The following is a 20265-nucleotide window of genomic DNA, read 5'->3' as shown; positions in this document are numbered from 1 at the left end:
ACTGCTCCTGCTGCAGGCCCTGCTCAACCCCCTCTGCAGCACAGCAAACAGCAAACACCCCAGGAGGCCGAGTGTCCTGCCAGCCCTGGACATGCTGTCCTTTGAAGCACAACTCTGTCCCCCATCCATCCCATGCTGAATCCATCCAGGAGCCTCACACAGCGCCACGGAACTGACCCTGCCCAGACTGGGCAACCTGGGCTAATAATGAAATAACACCAGGGTGGATTTGTTGTTGCTGCCCAATTACACATTTTCCAGGCCTGGGAATGGCCACCACTGGACATGGAAAGCAAATGTCCTGCCAAGCCCACGAGCTGAACAGTAAAAGCCATTTCAAGGTGCAACAAGCAGTTATGAATTATTAAGATTATTAATATTTTTGCTGCTCATAATGCCAAATATCAGTGTGCCATGATGCCAGATGTTACTGAGCCATACAACATGGTCCTTTCCTGGGAGAATGAACAGCCTGTGTCCCTCTGGGCTCCTTGGGATGGTGACAGTGGTGTCACCTCCAGCCCAGGACCTCCAACCATCAGTAGGTGACTTTACCACCTTTTTCTCCTTACAACTTGCTTTGAAACAATATTGGATAAAAACCTCTCCGTGTCCCATTTACTGCTACAGCCCAGAAAATTAAGCCATTATAATGGAGGCTGAAAACCTCGGACTCATTCCCTTTGGAAGAAAAATCTCATTAAGTCTCATTCATCCTATTTCATAAAAATGTCATTTAACCAACTGGTTCTCTCCAAATCCCCTTGTGCAATAACGCTGCCCTGGGAGAACAACCCAGAAACTCAGGCAGGGACTTCATTTACCAAATTACCCGGGACTGCACGTGCAGAGGAGCAGCCCACCCAAACACCTGCCTGACCCAGCGTCCTCCTCATGCCAGCCACCAAGAAAGGGACACTCAGGGAACAAAACAAGGGGAGGGCGAGCCCCTGGGGCCGTGGCTTTGTGTGCAGGTGCCCAGGGAGCAGCTTGTCCTGCCCAGAGCGGCGGTGGCCCCGTTCATGCCCTGCACGTCCAGTCAGGGAGTCTATTTTCTCCTCCTGCCAACAGGGAAGAGTCACGTAGAGCCTGGGATTTGAAAGCAATCCCATGAACTAGGCAGGCGGTGGCAGGTACAGGAAGGTCTTCCAGAGTTTTCTTCATCTTTATCAGCTTCTGGAAGTCCTTGTTCGCAGATCTACAGGGAATCTCTGTGTTCAGGTAGCAGCTGCAGTCATCAAGAAAGCAGAGTATCTTTGAATTTCCTTCTGATTTTCCTGTCTAAACTTGAATCTGAATTCCCAGGTTGAACAGAGGGAAAATTAACTATTTATATTTTATTTGTTAGCCTTCCTGCATCTGAGATAAAAACTCAGCTAAATGAGGGAGAAAAGGACTGCAAAAAGCTGTTTAAAGCAGTGTCCTCCAGCCGTGCTCAGCCCTCCTGGTGCCCAGCAAAGGCCAGACACAGCCTGTCCCCTCCTCTCTGGCTGCTGCTGTGTGTCATGTTCACAGGCAGCAAAGAAGCTTGAAGTCAGATTGTGGCACCAAAAAGGAATAATTTTAGATTAAAAGAACCAGTTCACAGTGAAGCTACACAATAAAGAGAAATTAAATTTCTTTTTTTTCTTTTTTTTTTTTTTTTCCTTCTAGCTTTTTGTAGGGCAGGTAGTAAAGGAGGAAAAAAAAAAATAAAAAAAGAGGGAAAGAAAAAGGCAGAGGGGCTGGAGTGCTCTGGGAGCTTTGCAGATGTTCCTGTCCACACTCCCTGGGCTCCTCCCGAGTGCACCCAGCTGAGCTGGCTCCTGTCTGCCCACAAGGCAGGTGCTTTGCTCCAAAAAAGATGCTCCAGGTTGTTGTCTTCCTGCAGAACCCCAGCTCAGACAGCAGCAGTGCAGCAGGGCTGTTCTCTTGGTCCCTGTAAGGGGCTTTGTGGCGGTGACAGAGGACCAGGAGCTCGATTAAATCAAATCCAGCAGCCCCAGCACCTCAGAGCGACGCCCACACTGTGCTGGGCAGGAGCCACAAACCAGGGCACAAAGGCAGAGTCCTTCCCTGTGCACAGGGAGACACCGTGGGCAGGGAACTCATGGACAACCTCAGAACACCCAGAGAAGCCACCACAGCCTGTCCAGCCCCACCAGGAGAAGCCACCACAGCCTGTCCAGCCCCCACTGTCGGGCCAGAGCACGGTGCCTGACACTGACTGTGCTGATGAACCTCTGCTAAACCACGGTGGGATCATTGAATCAGAATCCCAGAATCACAAGCCCTGGTTTGGGTTGGAAGAGACCTTAAAGGTCCTCCTGCTCCACAGCCCTGCCATGGGCAGGGACACCTTCCACTGGACCAGCTCCAACCTGGCCTTGGAAACTTCTAGGGCGTCACAAGGACTTGGTGGAAAATAAGGAGGAAACATGAAACAAATGTGCTGAGCCCCCTCCTCTCCATGCACAGCCCCCACTGGGGGTCAAATCCCCCCAGAACCCTCCCCTCCTGCTCCCCACTCCATCCCTGTGCCTGCCCTTCCCTGGCCAAGCAGGAGGGCAGAGCCCTACTTACTCTTCCCACCTCGGTGATTTAGAACCCAAGCCAGAGCAGACCAGGGGCTCAAGGTCTAAAAATCACTTTTCCAGCAGGAAAACTCCCCAGTGACAGGCAGAGCCCAGGGAGGACCCACAGAGGGTGGGATCCAGCCCCAGGAGCGTGGCTGATGTCACCCTCTGTCACCGGTGGTCACATTGATAACGAGATCAAAGGCTTGAGACTATTTCAACAGAAGTGCTGGGAACAGTCTTGATCAAAATAAGAGGAAGGTCCTGTATACAGAAGACATGAGAGGTTTGCAACCCACATGTGAACCTTTGAAGTTATTCTCTTTTTTTTCTTTTTAATAAACTAGTTTAACATCATTAGTTTAAGAGGTATGAACCCGATGGGCTGTGTAATCTCAGACATACTGCAGGGACAGGGTATTATCCACACAAAGACACGCTTTTCCAGTGGGGAGAAAAAGCACTGCCAGAGATACTCACAAATAAGACAGGAAAACACACAATTAGTTTTATGGGATTTGAAGTTCATTTCATAAACTGACACACTTTTGTTACCGAGTATCACCAGATAAGTCCGATACATTTTCTCTCCTATAATCCTTTTACCATTTCCATTCCCCCCTACAGACTCTTTTCCTTGATGTTTTGTTCAGTGCACTCCCTGCTATCTGCACACGCTTGCCCAGATTTTTTAGACTTGAAAGGGGCACCATATCAGCATTAACCGTTCCAGGAGAGCTGATAAAACACACACGAGCACTTTGCTATCTATTAACATTTCTGAACTCCTTCCATCACCTGCACAGAATGGTGATTGAAGAGAGGGTGGGGGCAAAAGAGGTAAATGAGAATATTTATGATAACTTCCTATGATTTATTTTTTCCACAACCCCTTCCTCACCGTGCACAAATGAGGTTCCCCATCCCTGGAAATGTGCAGGCCCAGGTTGGGCTGGGAACAACCTGCTCCAATGGAAGGTGTCCCTGCACATGGCCCTTGAATGTAACATTTAAATCCTCCTGAATTTTTTTTTAGTCAAATACAGATTTTTTTGATGGGAAATTGAGCACTGCAGTGACTCCTGGGGATGTTCTCGTGATGCCATGGCAGAATGATGAGTGTGGGTCTCCTGTTATGTCAGTGATGACTCCTTGAAGTCCAGTTCAGGGACACATTCCTCCTTTTTCCACCTCTACTCACTGCTCCTGCTAAACAACGGTGATTCTGGGCTTCTTGAGCACACAGTGCCAAGGAGAAGCTGGATCTGAAGTGGTACAAAGCCCAGTTTCTCCATGCTCTAGCCCTGTGAGTGTTTATGAAGTGACTTTTAGACATCCCATCATGCAAGCAATCATCTCTACACAACTTGTGAGCGTCCATCACCCTGCGGGGACCAACAGGGCAGTGGGACAAACCCTCCCAGAGGATCTGCTGAAAGCATCACCAGACACCGTGTCTCAGGCAGCCTGGAGCTTTATCTGCCACACAAGCTCAGAGCTGAGGACTTCCCTTCCAGCCTGAGGTGCCTCAGATCCACCTGGGTGTGCCCTCCTCCCTCCCACCCGCGCTCCCACATCGCCCTGCCAGGACCCGCGAGGTGCAGCAGGAGGAACACGGGGAGGTGACAGGAGCACCGCTGCCAGCAGGGCCTGGAGGAGATTCCACTCCATTCTTTCATGGAAATAGGAACATTTTTTCCAGGCACGCTCAGGGAAGCCCTTCTCCTGCGTGCACAGAGGGGTGTCCTGGCTCTGGATGCTCCTGGAGGAGAACACAACTCGGGGCTGATGGTATCTTGGCCTGACTGCAGAGGAAGGGAAATATATGATGTGTTACCAGCCTGAACTGATGTGATTTGGTTCTGCAATTTAATCTGGTTTGTTTTCTGGCTGGCTCCTATGGCTGTGTAAAAATGGCTCCTTGAAAACCCAACTAAGGATGAAGCGCACTCCCTGCAAATCTCAGCGAGGGAAGGAAATCCAAATGTTTTGAGTTTAACTATTAAACATAGTTTCCAGCTAGTGTGCTCAGAATTTGAAATTAAACAAATGAAAGAAACATGTTTCAATGGTTTTATGTAGGCAATAATGTCATTAACAGGAAATAAAGAAATTGGGCTTTGCAGCTGCAGCATGAGGTTTAACCCTTCCCAGGCAGCTCTTGGTGCTTGTGGGGCTGCTCAGCCCGCTCCCACCCTGCCTGCTATTGGGCATCCCAAAAAAACTTCCTGGACCTGAATATCCTGATCCACACAGCCCTTAAAGCAGGATGGTAATGGGAAAAACAGGAGGAGAGACAACGGTTAGGAGAGAACAGGCTTTCCTGACTAGTGGAAAACTTTCAGATCATAAAGTCAAATAAAACTTTTCACTTCCAGGGGTAAAAAAACCCACGAAACCCAAGCCCTTTGTGCATGGTTATTTTTAGGTGTGCTGTCAGAGTTGAGTACCCTGAAATTATACCTGCTTTGGTTTGTTTCTGCCTGTCCATTCAATTCTCAGAATTAAGGACAGTGAGGGGTGTGAGGTTCCAGCCCCCTGGTGCTGTCAGGAGCTGGGTGATGCCTCTCAAAAGCTGGACCAGTCCTGAGGCCACGAAAGAAACATTAATTTTCTTAAGGATGTCTCTGTTTCCAGGTGTGAAATGCAGGCTGGAGAGAGGAGGCTTTGCATGGAGAAAGCCTCACCTCACATCCCCAGGTCACCCCTCCTGAGCACCTGTGTCCAAACCAGCACCAAATTATTGGTGCCATTGCATCCAAAGTCACATTTTACTGCTCCCCCTTCTCCCAGTTTATCTACATTTTATTTTAGTTGATTGTGTCCTCTTCTGCCAAAGCCCTGTTGATTGTATGAAAAGGTGTTTTCTTCCACTGTGGGAACCTCCACCATAATCCTTAAATAATTAATATTGGCAGCTTTGTTTTCCCTTTTCATTAAAAGGAAAGGAAGCTTGGTGAGTGTGAGGTCAGTCTCTCTCCTGACCAAACCCAAAAAAGGCTGCTTGGACATACATTTCATTAATGATTTTTTTTTCTTTTTACTAGAAATCTTCATCCTGGGGGAGACACCATCAAAATACTATTTCAATCTTTTCTCTTTTTGCTTTCTAATCCTTTCACAGAAGCCTGGAAATTACCCAGTATCCTTTCTCCCCATGAGAAACTGGGGGGACTGAGAACCCCACACTATTGAAACTCAGGAGGAACTGAAGTGTTACCAGACCATTTCTGCATCCCCAGTCCCAAACCAGCTTCTGGGCTTTTCCTTCTTTTCCCATCAGGCCTGAAATTAGAACACTTTGGGGTCTCTTTAATACTTGAAAACAAATCTAACTCAAATCTCCTGTTACCCTGAGAGCATATTCCAGGCTTTTTCACATCACAAGTGAGAGTTCCCCCACTCCTTTTTTTGGTGGCATTCACAGGTGTCTGGATAATCATTTCCCCAGCACTCCTGTTCCTCCAAGAGCCCTTCCAGGGAACAAAACCCATCCCCAGGAGCATCCTCTGGCACTGAAGCAGCCCCCACCTTGCTGCTATTCCCTGGAAAGGGCCAGCACATCCCCTCCACACGTCTAATCAAAGCCCTTCTAATCAAACATGCAGATCAGCTCATTAATGGTGATGCAGGGGAAGGTGACGGTGGCAGGAAGCACTGAGGGGAGCAGGAGGTTGCTGTCACCTCCTAAGTCCCAGCTGCTGCTTCCTGAGATAAGTTTGGTTTGTAAAGGGAACATTTCCACCTGGGGGAAGCCCTAAAAACTCCTAGAAAGCTGTAAAAGCTGAAATCCTGCTGTGGGTAACACAGAGTCAGGTTGGCTACGGGACAGCCACACTGCTGTGGTGTTTGACACCTCCAAAAAAAAATCCAGTTCTGAGGAATTTGTCAGAGATACATTTAGGGTCTGTTCACCTCTGTGCATGGAATGGAAATAAGAGCTTCCACACCATCCCCTTGCAAGCTGGAGGGAGAACACTTACCTCATCTCAATCATGGATGAAGGAGTTTGCTTGGAAATGGAAAATAACACTTTGGAAATCATGGAAATAACACTTTGATTATGATCCCCATCCCATGCCTGGCTGCTTAAATTAACTGAGAGCACTGCCATGATGTTTGTCTCTCAGTGGAGGTCACTGGGATGATGAAAATGGGGCACCTCCTGCTCCATGCTGGCCTGGGGGGTGGCACAGGAGGGGAGCAGCTCCAGGGACACGAACTGGCCACAGGGGCAGCGATTCCTGAGCACCTCAGGTCTGCAAGGACCTGCCTTGGGCACCTGTGACATGTTCCAGTGCTGGGTTCCAGTTATCCACCCTGTCTGATAATGGACTCAATGAAACAACTGCTGAAATAGCTGATGATTCTTTTAGCCATAACTTTAAACAATAAAATTAGATAAATTTCATAGATTTAAGCAATACACCATTGTCTTTTCATTACACAGGCACATGCCCAAGCTGAGAACAGAGAGAACATCTTATATTAAATTGATTTCAGCTCATGGAGAATGTAATATCGGAGCAGGCTCAGGACAGAGCTATTTAACACATTTAAAAGGATGTGGTTTCCACAAGCTCAGACATGTTGACATCTGCTCTTGAAGTGAACACGGATAATGAGGCTCTCCTGTGATACACCTGACACCAGCCAGCACTGGGAATGTGGATCTGTCACTCGTGGCTCCAAGGGAGATGACAAAACCCCTTGGTCAGAGATCTGGGGTGGTCACTGAGCCCTGGCCTTCAGCCTGAACAATCCCCCGTGCTCCAGCTGGGATGGCTCTGCATCTCCCCTGGAGCAGGGGGACTTCAGAGCTGTCCCAGGAGCACCACCCCAGCCCTGGCAGTGCCCAAAGCCAGGCTGGAAGGGGCTTGGAGCACCCTGGGACGGTGGAAGGTGTCCCTGTGGCAGGGGGTGGAACAAGATGAGCTTTAAGGTCTCTTCCCATCCAAACCCTTCCATGATTCTGTGACCACTGGAGCAGCTGCAGTCACAGCTGAGACACTGTTAAACACCCTGGAGTCAACCCCAGCCCTTTGTCCTGGAGTGCACTAAAATAATAACCTGCCTAATATTGCCATTACACCGATGCAAATCAGGAGGAGAGGATTGCACCACTATAAAACCTGCTACACACCAGCAAGAAAAAAAAAAAATCCAAGTAATTTTTCTTCTCTTGATGACTTTACAGAGGCTGGGGAGGCTCTCCCTGACCAGTGGAGTTGCACAGAGCCTGGGCAGCAGCTGAAGTGGCAGCAGCCCCTCTGCAGAGGGGAGCAGGGATGTGTTTTTTGGCAGCAGGGCCGGCCCCGTTTCCTTGGGCCACCCCCTTCATTGTGAATGCTTCAGGCATTAGCTCAGGGAACTCACCCAGCTAAAAATAACCCTTCCCGCACAAAAAATAGACAAAGAAATGGCTATTTATAGCCTGGATCAATTCCTGGGCTCATTCACCGTGTGGCCCCTGCAGTGGGATCAGGCACAGGGAGCTGTGCAGCCCAGGGTGACCACGGCCACATCCCCGGGCACGGGGGGCACTGACCCCATTTGGCTGTAAAACAACTCAGCATCCACAGATGACCTTTATTCCTGGCCTTATCGGGGGCTGGAGATGGGACAGTTGTGGGTGTTCTTATCATTTTCATTTTAGTCTCTGTGTTTTCAGTTTATAAATATATTTTTTTTAGGTTTGTCTCGCCTGGCTGCCCTCCCAGCTGGGTCAGGGCTGTTCCTCTACGTGCTGTTCCCAAATTCTTGGGTTTAAATGCCTCAGAAAGTTTCAGGGCCAGCTCCAAAGGCCCAAAGAGAAACAGAGGACAGGCCAAATAGTTTGATAAAACTCATGAAGAATCATCCATCCTCATCTGCCTCAGCAGACAAGTTTAAATATGGATAAAGACAGTTGGAGTAATATAGATGCATTTTTTTCCCCCTTGTTGTTTTCTGTTTTGACTTCTTTGGGATCATTCAAAGGGAGGTTCAGGCTTTGATCTTCTCTATTGGCAATATTTTCTTCATCTAGGTTTTTATAGTTGGAGAAGAGATGTTACATGCTTGCAAGAGAGACTATCAATATGATGTGGGCCTGAACAAAAAACCTGGTGTCAGGTTCTCCATTTGGAGTGTTACCTCGAGCTTTGAAGTTTGTAATGATTCAAAAGCATCTAGAGCTGCTACAAATGTTAATAAAATTAAAGCCATCTGAAAGTGAGGCTTGCATGTGCCTTTGAAAGTAGGTCTGTGATCAGTTATTACCCTCAATTACCTTGTTGTCCACTCTTTTAGCTCGAGGTTAAACTCTTAACACTTTGCTTTGAAGTGGTTATCCTTTTATCTATGACCGGACTGAGGAATTTAAGGGCAATAATCAATGAGAGCTTCATAAGAATAAAGGGGAGACAAGGCAAGGAAAAGAGGTGTGAATGTGCCCTTAACAGCGGGCTGGGGGTTCGGGGGACACCGATGGGAGCCTCGGGAAGAAAAAGAAAAGGAAAAAGGAAGAAAGGAAAAAAAAATAAAGGAAAATGAGGCGAAAAAAGTGGGCATGAAAGGAAAAAAAAAAAAAAGAAAAAAAAAAAGAAAAAGAAAAAAGAAAAAGAAAAGAGGAGCCCCAGCAATTTCCAAATCACTGCTAAAAATAAAGCAAAAGCACCAAGCCGGGGTGGGGCTGGGCGTGGGGAGCACGGCGAGGTGAAGCCTCATCCAAGGCGAGGAGAGATAGGATTAAAGAATTGCCTTAATCACCCTTTGATGTGTGCCACAGCACCGCGCCCTGCACGGACGGGTGCCCTGCGCTGGGGACCCTCCCGGCCCCAGCAGAGACCCCAAAACAAGAGGTCCCCAAGCGCTGGCAGGACACGGGCCATTCCTTCTCTGGAAGGATTCCATGGCACACAGGATGCTCCAGAGGGAATCCTTCCTGCAGCAGCAGCATCCCTGTCACCTGTGCTGTCACCACGGGGTCCTTGGTCCACCTGGACCACCCCGGTCCTTGGCCAGCCCTCCCTGCTGCCAGCAGCCACCACAAAGCCACCGTGGGATGCTGCAGTCCCTTCTTGGAGGGTGGCAAACCCAGGGAAGGAGGCTCAGAGAATCCACCTGGCCCTGCTGTCCTGGTGCCATCCTTGTCACCCCCTGCCCAAGGTTGGCTCCAAGGTGTGAGGCAGCCCTGTCCCCACAGAGCCACCGCCGCGCTTCCACCGGCCGGGGAAAATCACAGCAACACTCCCAGCCAACTCTTTTCCTTTCATTTTTTTTAATCCGAGGTGCCTAAAGCGAGGTGTTGAAACGCATGTTGAGTGCACCTCGTTTGGCAGGGGACCAAGCCCACATGGCTTGGGTTTGTGAAGTCCTGAGCACAACCTCGGTGTGTGCTCAGCATCTCCCAAAAAGCTCGCGCCGCCGCGCTTTGATCCCGCGCCAACCTTCGGAGCTGCGTGTCTAATTTAAGGTGCTTGGGTTGGAAAATGTTGACAATTATTGTTACTCTAAAATTAAATCAGTGCTTAATTATCAAAATTGATGGTAACTTAGAGTGGCGTTTTCAAGAGAGCCTCAGGGAGTCAGAAGGAGATTTTCAAAGGCGGTTTAATGTCTCAGGGCCATGTCTCCCTCTCCGTACCTGCATTTTCTTACTGACTGCTCCTGCTTCAGCACCTTCTTGAGGCCACCCGAGTTGTGCTCAGCTCTCTACCGAGATGCTACAAGGTGGACCTGAAACCATGAGCACAGACCAAAACCTCCAGCCCTCCAAATGCACTTGGCTAATTCACAGCGAAAAATCAATTGGCTTTGGGTGCCTAATTCTCCTATAATCCTTTAGATAATCCCAGCTTTAGGCTTTCAGATACCGATAAAAAAAAAACCAAACAAACCCCACAATACAAGAAATTCGTGCAGATAGAATAGAAAACCAACATATATTTCATATAACTTTCAGATACTCTGAACTTGATACGAAGTAGGTTGAGGACAATAGCAATAAAACATTGCTCAAGAGAGAGTAAAGGCACAAGACCGTGAAGCCCGAGGCTGAGAACAGAGTTTCGTAATTAAGTAGCCTCCAGACAACGATTGTCATAGGCAGGCATTGCTCAAGGACCCGGCCATTATTGCTTTCATTATAGTTTTTCAGGAGAGGATCTTTTTCTGGCCTGGCTCCACCTTCATTCAAAGCTCTCAGTGGCCCCAGCCACTAATGAGAGAGCGTTGATTGAGAAATGCTAACGAAGCCTGCACAGACACCGAGCCAGGGGTGGCTGTGGAGCAGGCACGTGGCACTGGGGGTCCAGAGAGGGGCTGGTGGAAGAGGTGGCACCGGGCAGGGCCATCAAACACCACATCTGGGATGAAGAAATGGAGAGAGGAGGTGACAGCTGGTGGCCAAGGTGCTCGTGCTGCCACTGCCTAGACTGGAGGGTCACTTGCTGGTTCAGTGGGGTCCTGCTGGTCTTGTCCATCAAATCAGTGGAAAATCTCCTGACAAGGAAAGTTTTCCAAAAAAAAAGCCCTGAGACAACTCAAAGAAAATCCTGATAAACCCCATACTGCAACTAAATAACCTTCTTTTTTTAAACTGGGCACAGGAAGGGAGGTGTGGTTTTTACTCTGTGCATTTCCCAGCCCCAGATGGCATCATCCATGGAAGCCTGGGCAAGGAGAGCATGGGGACTGCAGGAGCTCACAGTGGCTGGGTGTCGTGGTTTTAAACCAATAACTACCCTATGACATTGGGCCATGGCAGTGTCACCCAGGCACGTCACACCTCCGTGCAGCAGGTCACTGCTGCATCCCTGAATTCCCACATGCTGGCGTTTGAAACTGGAATTTCAGCTTTGCTACAGAAGGGACGAAAAGGTCCTGAATTAGAAACTCCTCTCTGCTTGTAGAAAATTTTGATTTCCCTCGAATTTTGACTGAAAAGATCCAGTTGATGGCCATTCCCCCAGCTGGTGCTGAGTGAACCCCACAGGAATCACAGGATTAACTCCCATCCCCTGACGTTACGCTGAGCATGACCGTGCCTGTCTGCACTTAACTGCTGACCTATCTTAAACATCCCACTAATTAATATGCTGAACCAAGGTCGTGTTCCAACACGGTCTCGTTTTCCAGTGAAGGGAAGAGCCAAGGAGGATTAAGAACAAATGGGTGCAGCCCAAGATGCTTCCTCGCACCCCAAGCCACGGTGGGTCATTGCTCTCCACCTCAGAGCCCTCCATGCACCAACCCAGAGGACCAGGAGGGGCCCCTGTGCCAGCTAATTCTGGGCTAAATTAGCCAAATCCCAATCTGTGGGATTAATCCCGAATTGTGGCAGCAAAGCCAGGGCTCAGCCACTCGCTCCTGCTCCAGCTGCTCTGATCTTTGGCCAGTTATCAGCACCTGGATGCTCAGGGAAGAGGGAGGTGATCCAAGGAGGTAACAAAGGAATAAAGTTCTCCTTGTTCCTGTAAAAATGCTGCTGCTGGACAGGCTGCCTGGGCTAGGTCAGGGCACAGCCCAGCTCCTGGGGAGGCTGCTCAGCTGCTGGAAACCCCGGCCCTGGGGAGCAGGGCTCATCCCATAGGAGGGGCTGGCTGCAGCAACACCTCCTCTTGCACTATGATTATTACTCAATCTCTTTTTCAGCTCATTATATGGAGGAACAGAGTCAAACACAGTAGAGAAAAATCTCTTGGCCCTACATGATCCCAATGCCTCTGAAAGCAGCAGGGTGGCCAAGCACACTCCCCTGTGAGCTCTGCTCCTGACACACACAGGGGGAATTCTGTCTCCCAGGGGACAGGAGCCCCAGAGCTGCTGCTGGGCTCACAGGTGCACAAACCCCACCTCACAACCTCACAGGCAAACCTTGCAGGGAGGGGAGCTCCTTTCTTAATCCTTGAGAGAAGGAAAGAACAGCACTCCCAAAAGCCCAACTCCTGAGAGGAGCAGCGCCTGGAGCCACAGGAGCCCTCACAGCCCCATCACAGGGGTCCCCATCACACCTCCAGGGAGGGAGGTCAGTGTAGCAGCAGTTTCCCCCAGCCAGACAGGAGTCATGGGCTGATGAAGATGAATCAGGGTCTTTTAATTCATTTCAATTTTGAATTCATTTTCTCCTCTGCCCAAGACAAAGGGTCCTCTCCAGGGTCTCCTCTTGATGGTCTCCCCCAGCCACCCCTCCTCCAGCACCATCCCTCACACCAGATCTTCCCTTTTCCCTCCTCCAGCAGGTTTAGGAGAGAAGGCAGATAACAGGAGAGCAACTCCTCTAACAGATAACAGATAACAGGAGAGCAACTCCTCATGTTTTACCCCCTCCTGTAATGTACTGCCCCAAAACCCCTCCAGGACACACTGGGACAGACTGGTCCTAATGGGAACTTCTCCTCACCCTGATCCACGACCCAACACCGCTGCTCACACCAAAATTCCCACCTCAGGTGTCGCTGGGAAAGAGCAGGGGACGATGCCAGGCTCCTACAACACATCCCCCTCTCCCAGAGGGGAGCAGGGCTGGGTGAACCCCCCTGGATCCCCCCGGAGCAGGGGAGGAGAGGCACACCGCCCTCCGCGAGGTTTTGTGACTCCGGAGAGTTGGCAAATCCCCGGATAAAAGGGGAAATATGTTCATAATAAATAAGGCTGAAGTAACACGTTGCGAAATATTTACTCCCTCGGAAAGGCGGCGGTTTGCTTTCAGTGGAGCTGCATCTGATCCTCTGCCAAGCGGGGCTGAGCGCCTGCAAAAGAGGCTTTGCTGTGGTCGGCCAGGGAAAACCAGGTGCCCAAAAAGTGCAGGGACTGTGTGTGCACAGGCACACGTGAGCAGGAGGAAGATGGGCACAGTCCCAGGGGTCCCCAGCTCCCGAGAGCCCCACCAGTGCTTCTGTGAGCAGAGCCGGCCTGGAGATGGAACTTTAATTTTAATGCAGCTGATCAGATGTCAGTGTACAGACTGAAGGAAGGAGAATAGAGGGGAGGAAAAAAGAAAGAGGTGTTGATAAAATACTTGTTAGAAAGAAAATTGGATTAGTGGTGCCATTCTGGCCATGAAGTTCTTTGAGCCAGAGAAAAGAAATAATAATCTTGTTCCCTTTTTTCCCCGTCTCTCTGCAGCCCACTGAAGGCCTCACAGCCAAAACATCAGTCCTTCTAATCTTATTTTCTTTTTTCTAGCGTGTATTTTATTAACCCCTTTTCTCATTTAACTGCTATGAATAGCTCAGTGGGTAACATCCTTCTTAGAAAGTGAAAACCTCCTTGGAGATGAGGTGCAAGGAGAGAAATGCAGACAAACTTCCAGCTCCCGCACTCAGAAGAAAAGCCCCCTCTGTAATCCTGTCTGGTGAATCCCAACATTGTACCCCAAGGTAACTGCCAGCTCCAGGTCCTCTCTTTGGAGGAGGAACAATCAGGGAATTTATCTGGACACACCAGGAGATTGCTGCAGCTCTATAAACTCTGTGGATGTGGAGCGGAGATTAGAAAATAAATAAACGCCCTTGCTGCTTCTTGGGAAAGTGTCTGTGTGTGTGTGTGTGCATCCAGCACCCTAAAGTCAAGTCAGGCAGCTGAATTACCTTTTTACAGCTTCCCTCTAAACCAGCTTTCCTTTACAGCTTCCTTTGCCAGCTCTCAGTCACATACAGTGAAATTCCCAGTATGGACTGGGATGCTCATGGGAGTGAGCCCAGCGCTCCTGTGCCTGGGCTGGGGGCTCTGGGCCAGGCATGTCCTGCTGCTGGCACAGGGGCTCCAGTGGCTTTATCCCACCAGCCCAAAGCAAGGCTGGATTTCTCCTCTCACACCCACTGCAGGATTTTGTGCCCCAAGTAAGACATGGGATGTCTGGAAGCTCAGGACCAGCTTTCCCACAGCGATATCAATGTGGCCAAAAGGGGAGAAAAACCATAATTAAAACATCAAATGCAAAGGAGACAGTCCTGCCCTGAGCTGCTGTAAGTGGGAACAGAGATTTGGCCTCTCCATAAAAGAAAATACCAGCCCCAGCGAGCTTGGCTGCTGCCTCCTTCCCTGTGAGCAGCAAACCTTCCTGGGAGAGGAGCGGGATCCAGCCCCACGCGATATTGGTGTGTTATTTTCCTTGACAGCTGTGGTGCATAGTGGTAAGTGCATGTTTAATTCATTCACAATTTATGGTGTAATGAGAACAATGAATGTGTCTGAGGGAATAATTGCTTCACGGCGGGGATGCTGGAGAGTTCAAGTTGGTTGGCACCTGGACTTTGAATCGGGGCTGCCGGGGATTGGCTCCGGCGGCCCCACAATAGCCCCGATAACAAAGCTGTGGGGACGGGGAGGGGGTTCAAAGTCACCCGGGCCGAGCTGCAGCAGCCTCCCGATGGCAGGGGCTGGATCCCAGCCCCGTTAGACCTGTCTGGCCCCAGTTACTGTGCACCCAGGGAGGTTTGTGCATGTGGGAGCTGCTTTCCCAGCCTGTGTTTACAAGGGAATTCTGCTGCGCTGCAAATCCCTGGAAAACCAGCGCTTCCCCCACCTCCCTCTAGGACCTTTTCACTGCTTGGTCCTGGCTGTGTCTGCCAAACCCTCCTTTTGTTGGGGTGTGGAGAGGGGGTTGACCCTTTCCAGTGTCCTCAGCAGCCACATGGAGTTCCAGAGGCCTCAGAGGTCAAGAGCATCCATATGGAGGGCCCAGGAGCTCCATGCGTCTCCCAGCTGTCCCCACGGCAGCTGTGCTTGCAGCCCCCAAACAAAGCTCATTAGGGGGCTTGCTAGGACACTCAGGGGGTGCTCTGAGCTGTCCTGGAAGAGCCCTGGAATCACAGCACTCCCAGGAGTGGGCACCACGTTTGGATCCACGTATGAGCAGCTCCCATCCATCAGATTGGGAGCAGGGAGATCCCGTTATCCATCACAGGCTCTCTCCCACACCGCTCAGTGGGGCAAGACTTTGAGCCAAAGAGATGCCAACAAATCATCCCTCAAGCCTTGGTTCATGCAGGGGGGTCTGCAGCAGCCCCCTCCACAGCTCCCAGCTCTTGGCACCCAGCGGAAATGCAAATGTGATTTCTCGAACAGATGTGCCAAAGCATGAGCAACAAATCTTCCTGCCTCAAATCCACCCCAAGGAGATCAACAGTCAAGATGGGGCCCTTGGACCCAGCATCAGCTCTGGGGGGAACAGGCTGTGAGGAGCTGTGAGACTGATGCTGTTATTAATTATTACACCATTATATTGGGGAGCTGTGCTAGAGACCATCAGCCCTCGAGCTTTTCCATACATGGACCGTGCAGGATGGAGCTGGGTCCCTGTTCTCCTTCTCCAGATGGGAATGCCACGTGCTGGGGATGGGTTTGCCTTGGACAGCTTTCAGAAATGCTGAGCTGAGAGCCCTGCTACACATTAGCTCCCATGCAAAGATGTTTTGAACACGTATGTAACACTTGGGACTAAATGGAGGCTGCATTTAGCTGGGACAACATCTGGGTATGAGCAGATGCGGGCCAAGCTGGTGAGCAAATCACTTCAAGAGCTTTCCTTTAGGGACTGAAGGCATTTTTCCATGGGGTTAAGTGGTTTAGGTGCATAAAGTGGAAGGACACCTAATTAAGATTAAAAAGATCAAGGCTTTAGGCTGCTGTGTCCCCTCAGAAACATCCCACCTATCTGCACGGTGGAAGCAGCCACAGCTGGGAGTGGAAGACAGAGCTTAGAAGCATACAGAAACATGAATTTGTAGTCCTGACAGAGAACCTTGTTTTATCCCATCTACTCTGAGGTTAAACACGATGTTCTGTCAAGCCACACACGGAGGAAAACACGCTTTGGCAGCGGCGCCTCGCTCGCGTAACCGCGTTAAACACGGCACAGCTCCGCAGGCCGAGATCGCATCGAGAGCAGAGGCTCCCGACTTTCATCTGTGCTCAGGAACATCCAGCAGGCAGCTCTGCTGTAAATACATCACTCCCCTGTCCCCCCTGAAATGCTCTGCCTTGTCACTGCCCTGCCCTGACACTGCTCTGCCTGGCAGGGAGAATAAGAGAGCAGAGCGCTTACAGAGGGACCAGCCACGTCTTCACCTCTCCACGGGCAAGAAAGGGTTAAACCCAGAGGTGACTGCAGATGCGAAATGTGAATTTCACCGGGGTTCACACCTTGTCCCCCTGCTCCATCCCTGAGTCCCCGAAGTCCCATCCCTGCAGGAGGATGCAAAGCCGCCCCATCCCAGTCTCCAGCACAGCCCAGATGACAGGACAGGATACAAATAAACCCACCCATAACTGCACATCGTTAATTACCGAGGGTGTTTGGGTTTCTTGGAGAACATTAGGTTGTGAAGACGCTCAATCAAAGAGCCCTTGGGGCATTCAAATCAAGGCAAAGCATCAAAACCCGAGCGCTGTTTTGAAAACACAGCTTCAAATGCGGCGGGGGGAGGAAAGGCTTTTCCCCCTCCTGCCCGGCAAGGAACGCACCCGGGACAGCTCCTGCCTCCCAAACCGGGGGCAAAGGCTGTGACCTCGGGGTACAACATCTGCAGGAGCCTCCTGGGACTCCCAGCACTGCTCCCAGGGTGATTCCAGCCAGGCTTTAACCACAGGCACTCACCGAGGTGTTTCCTCCGCTGGCTTTTCCCTGCTCTTCTCCCAAACCCAACCTTTTGTGCCCCAGCAGGGCGGATCTGAGCTTGCCCCTGCACAGAACTGGTTTCCACCATCCTGGGAACAATTAGGAGAAGAATCAACTTAGGGAGAATCTTCTGTTAAAAAAAAAAAATAAATTGTGACTGATGACTGCAACCTCTGGAAATATTTTTAGCTGTGCTGGCCTATGTATAATACATAACTATGCTTTTATAATGATGGAACAGTGCTGCAGGTGAGGTGTGCAAAGAGGGAGTGAAAACAGCAAAAAGTGACACCAAAAAGTAATAATCACAAATTAAAAAGAGAAGGTAATTAGTAACACCAAATTCAGGGGAGGAATTTCCGATCACAGTCAGGAACAAAGATTTCAGTAATATTTACATAGTAGTTCTTTTTCTAACAGAGATGATCTTTTTCAGCCAAACCCACTGTATTTAAAGCAGAAAAGATGCTCAGTGACAGTCTGACTGTATGAAAACTGTCTCTGTAAAATTTAGGTGAGAGATTTAGATGGGCTCTGGATTAAAGAAATCAGTCAGACTGAGAAATCTCTTTCTAAAAACTCTTGCTCTGGGAGAAGAGAGCTCAGCTGTGGTCCTGAGACTCACTGCCACACCTTCAGTGCCATCTAAACCTCAGTGAACGAGTCCTGCACTCTCCAGCACTTCCCAGTGAACAGCCAGGGGTGGTCTCACATCCTTGATTTCAGCCCAGGATCACTTCCACAACAGATTTCCTATGGATTCCAGGGTTAGAGTTCTAATGAATTCCTTGAATCCTTTCTTTGGGTAAAACTGGACAAAGTTAACTTCAGTGTAAGAGAATTAGGACTCACAACCTTATTTTGAAAAGATGGTCAGCTCTGCCTGGTATTAAACTTTTATATGAGGTTTCAATGGGAGAAGATTCCTAAAGTATAAATCTTGAATAGATTTTATAAAGGTGGAAGTATTGTTACAACATCACTGCCCAGCTGAGATAAAGGTGTTCCTTCACTTTGCTCATTCTACCAACACACATTTCCTTGTTTTCAGCCCCCAGTACTGAGGCTGAATCAGGTGTTGCCATATTTAAAGCCCATCTCCATTCCCACTAAGCTGTGTGTCCACTGAGCATTTGAAACAAACAGGCTTTTGGGACCCAGCTCTGCAGATAAAATTGTTTTAGAGAGCTGCTCGAAGGAGGTGTCAGCTGTAAATCCTCCTTGTGTGAAGGTGAGCTCTGTGTCCACCTTCCCAAGAGTCTGCTGGAAATACTGCCCTGAATATTGGACATATCTGGGTTGAAAGTTAAGGTTTCCTATTAGAAGATGGATTAGGAAAGAAAACATCTCTTCTCCCAAGGATGCCTGAAAGGAAGCAAAGCTCTTATGACCTGTAGCCATAAATTCATGGCATGAACTATCCCACAGTTCATAAAGGGATGAAAAGAGATTGGGATTAGGGATGGCAGAACAAGGGCACGACACAGTCTCCACTCTTTTTGTTCCCTGCTTCTCTGTCAGTGAAGGAGAGACCAACTGTGGCAGCAAATGGTAAATAAATGATATTTTATCCAGGGGTTTGCCTTATTTACATTATGCATAATGCAGATAACAGCACAGAGCTGTGTATAAGTGCTACAAACTGCTCCCACATGCAGCACACTCCCTCTTCCTCTCACACAAGATATGTTTTTACAGGATCAGACCCTCATTCAGTTCTTTCAATGCTTTTTTTCACAATTTTTTTTTTCCAATTTAGGGAATAAAAGTTTTATTTAATTATCTTTTTTTTTTCTTTTTTTTTTCCTTTTTTTTTTTGTGGTTTGAATTGACCAACTGCATATCTTCCCTTGGCTTTATCAAAGAAACCACCAGTACCAGAGCACATCTAATTTTAAGAGGGCTTTAGTAGGCAGACTTAAAATTGATCATGCATTTTAGTTTCAGTAACTTGCAATTTCTGCCTGCTTTGATAGCACACTTTAAAGAACAAGTCTTTAATGACAAAGGCTTAAAGGAAATGACCTTTCTGAAGAAAATATCAAAGCTTGGAAAAGATAGCTCCTTGGAAAAAAAAAAAGGCTGAATTAAAATGACCTTGTGTTCTGAAACTTCTTCATACAATATCTGACGTCTTACTTTTCCTTTGTACCCTCCAAAGGGGACCAAGGATAATTTAGCAGTGTGGTGCCTCCAGTCCATTCTGTGATTTGGGGAGGACTTGCAGTGCAGTAAGAGAATTTAAAAAAAGAAAAATAAAAATCAGATCCTACAGAGATTCTCTATCAAGACCTCTCAGCATCAGGATCAAAGCTGTGCACGTTTTCCAGAAAATTCAATAAATATTTTCTTCTAATCACTATAAAATATTTTTTTTCTGTGCAGCAAAATAATTTCTCAGTTTGAAACCACCACAGTCAGGAGAGATTTGGGCAAGCACCAGGAGAGCCTGCTGTCCCCAGCACAATTAAAGCTCTGTTGCAGATGCAAGCAGAAGGAGGGACCTTGTATCCCTTTTCTCCCAGCTGGGCCAAAAAGGAGCATTTTTGTTCCATGTAACACAAGAACTGTGAGTGGCACTGAAATAAAGTGTCACCTTGATAAGGGTCACCTCCCTTGCTACTGGTGAGAAATGTTATGGTGACTTTTTTGGGGGGGGTTTACAGGGGATGAAACAATCTTCTCTCACGGAGCAAAATTGGTGAATTAAATAAATATAAAATACAAACAACTGAACCACACTGAAGCTGGTTTGGCCAGAGCTTGGTTAGGGACAACAAAGCCAACTCCTGGCAGCTGGCAATTCCTTACCAATCGGGGTGAGAGAGGCAGAAAACAAGAAATAACTGTGGAAATCTTTATAATCCTTCGGCTTGGACTGTAATTATTACTTGTTACAAAAATGTTCAGTTAACAACTACAAGAGAATTCCACCTAAACTTATATTTAAATTCTTACAAGGTTCATAAGCAGCTTCAAAGTGGTCCTCAAGCTGTAGCTGCTGCTGGAGAGTTTCACATGGGTTTTGAAACCCCCTGATTGACCAACATTTATCTTTCTCAAACTGCTTTATGACCATCAGCGACATCAGAAACCCAATTCCAC

This window comes from Cyanistes caeruleus, chromosome 19 (assembly GCF_971803275.1).
Source record: "Cyanistes caeruleus chromosome 19, bCyaCae1.hap1.1, whole genome shotgun sequence".
Lineage (NCBI taxonomy): Eukaryota > Metazoa > Chordata > Aves > Passeriformes > Paridae > Cyanistes > Cyanistes caeruleus.
Note: the sequence above shows the minus strand (reverse complement) of the source record.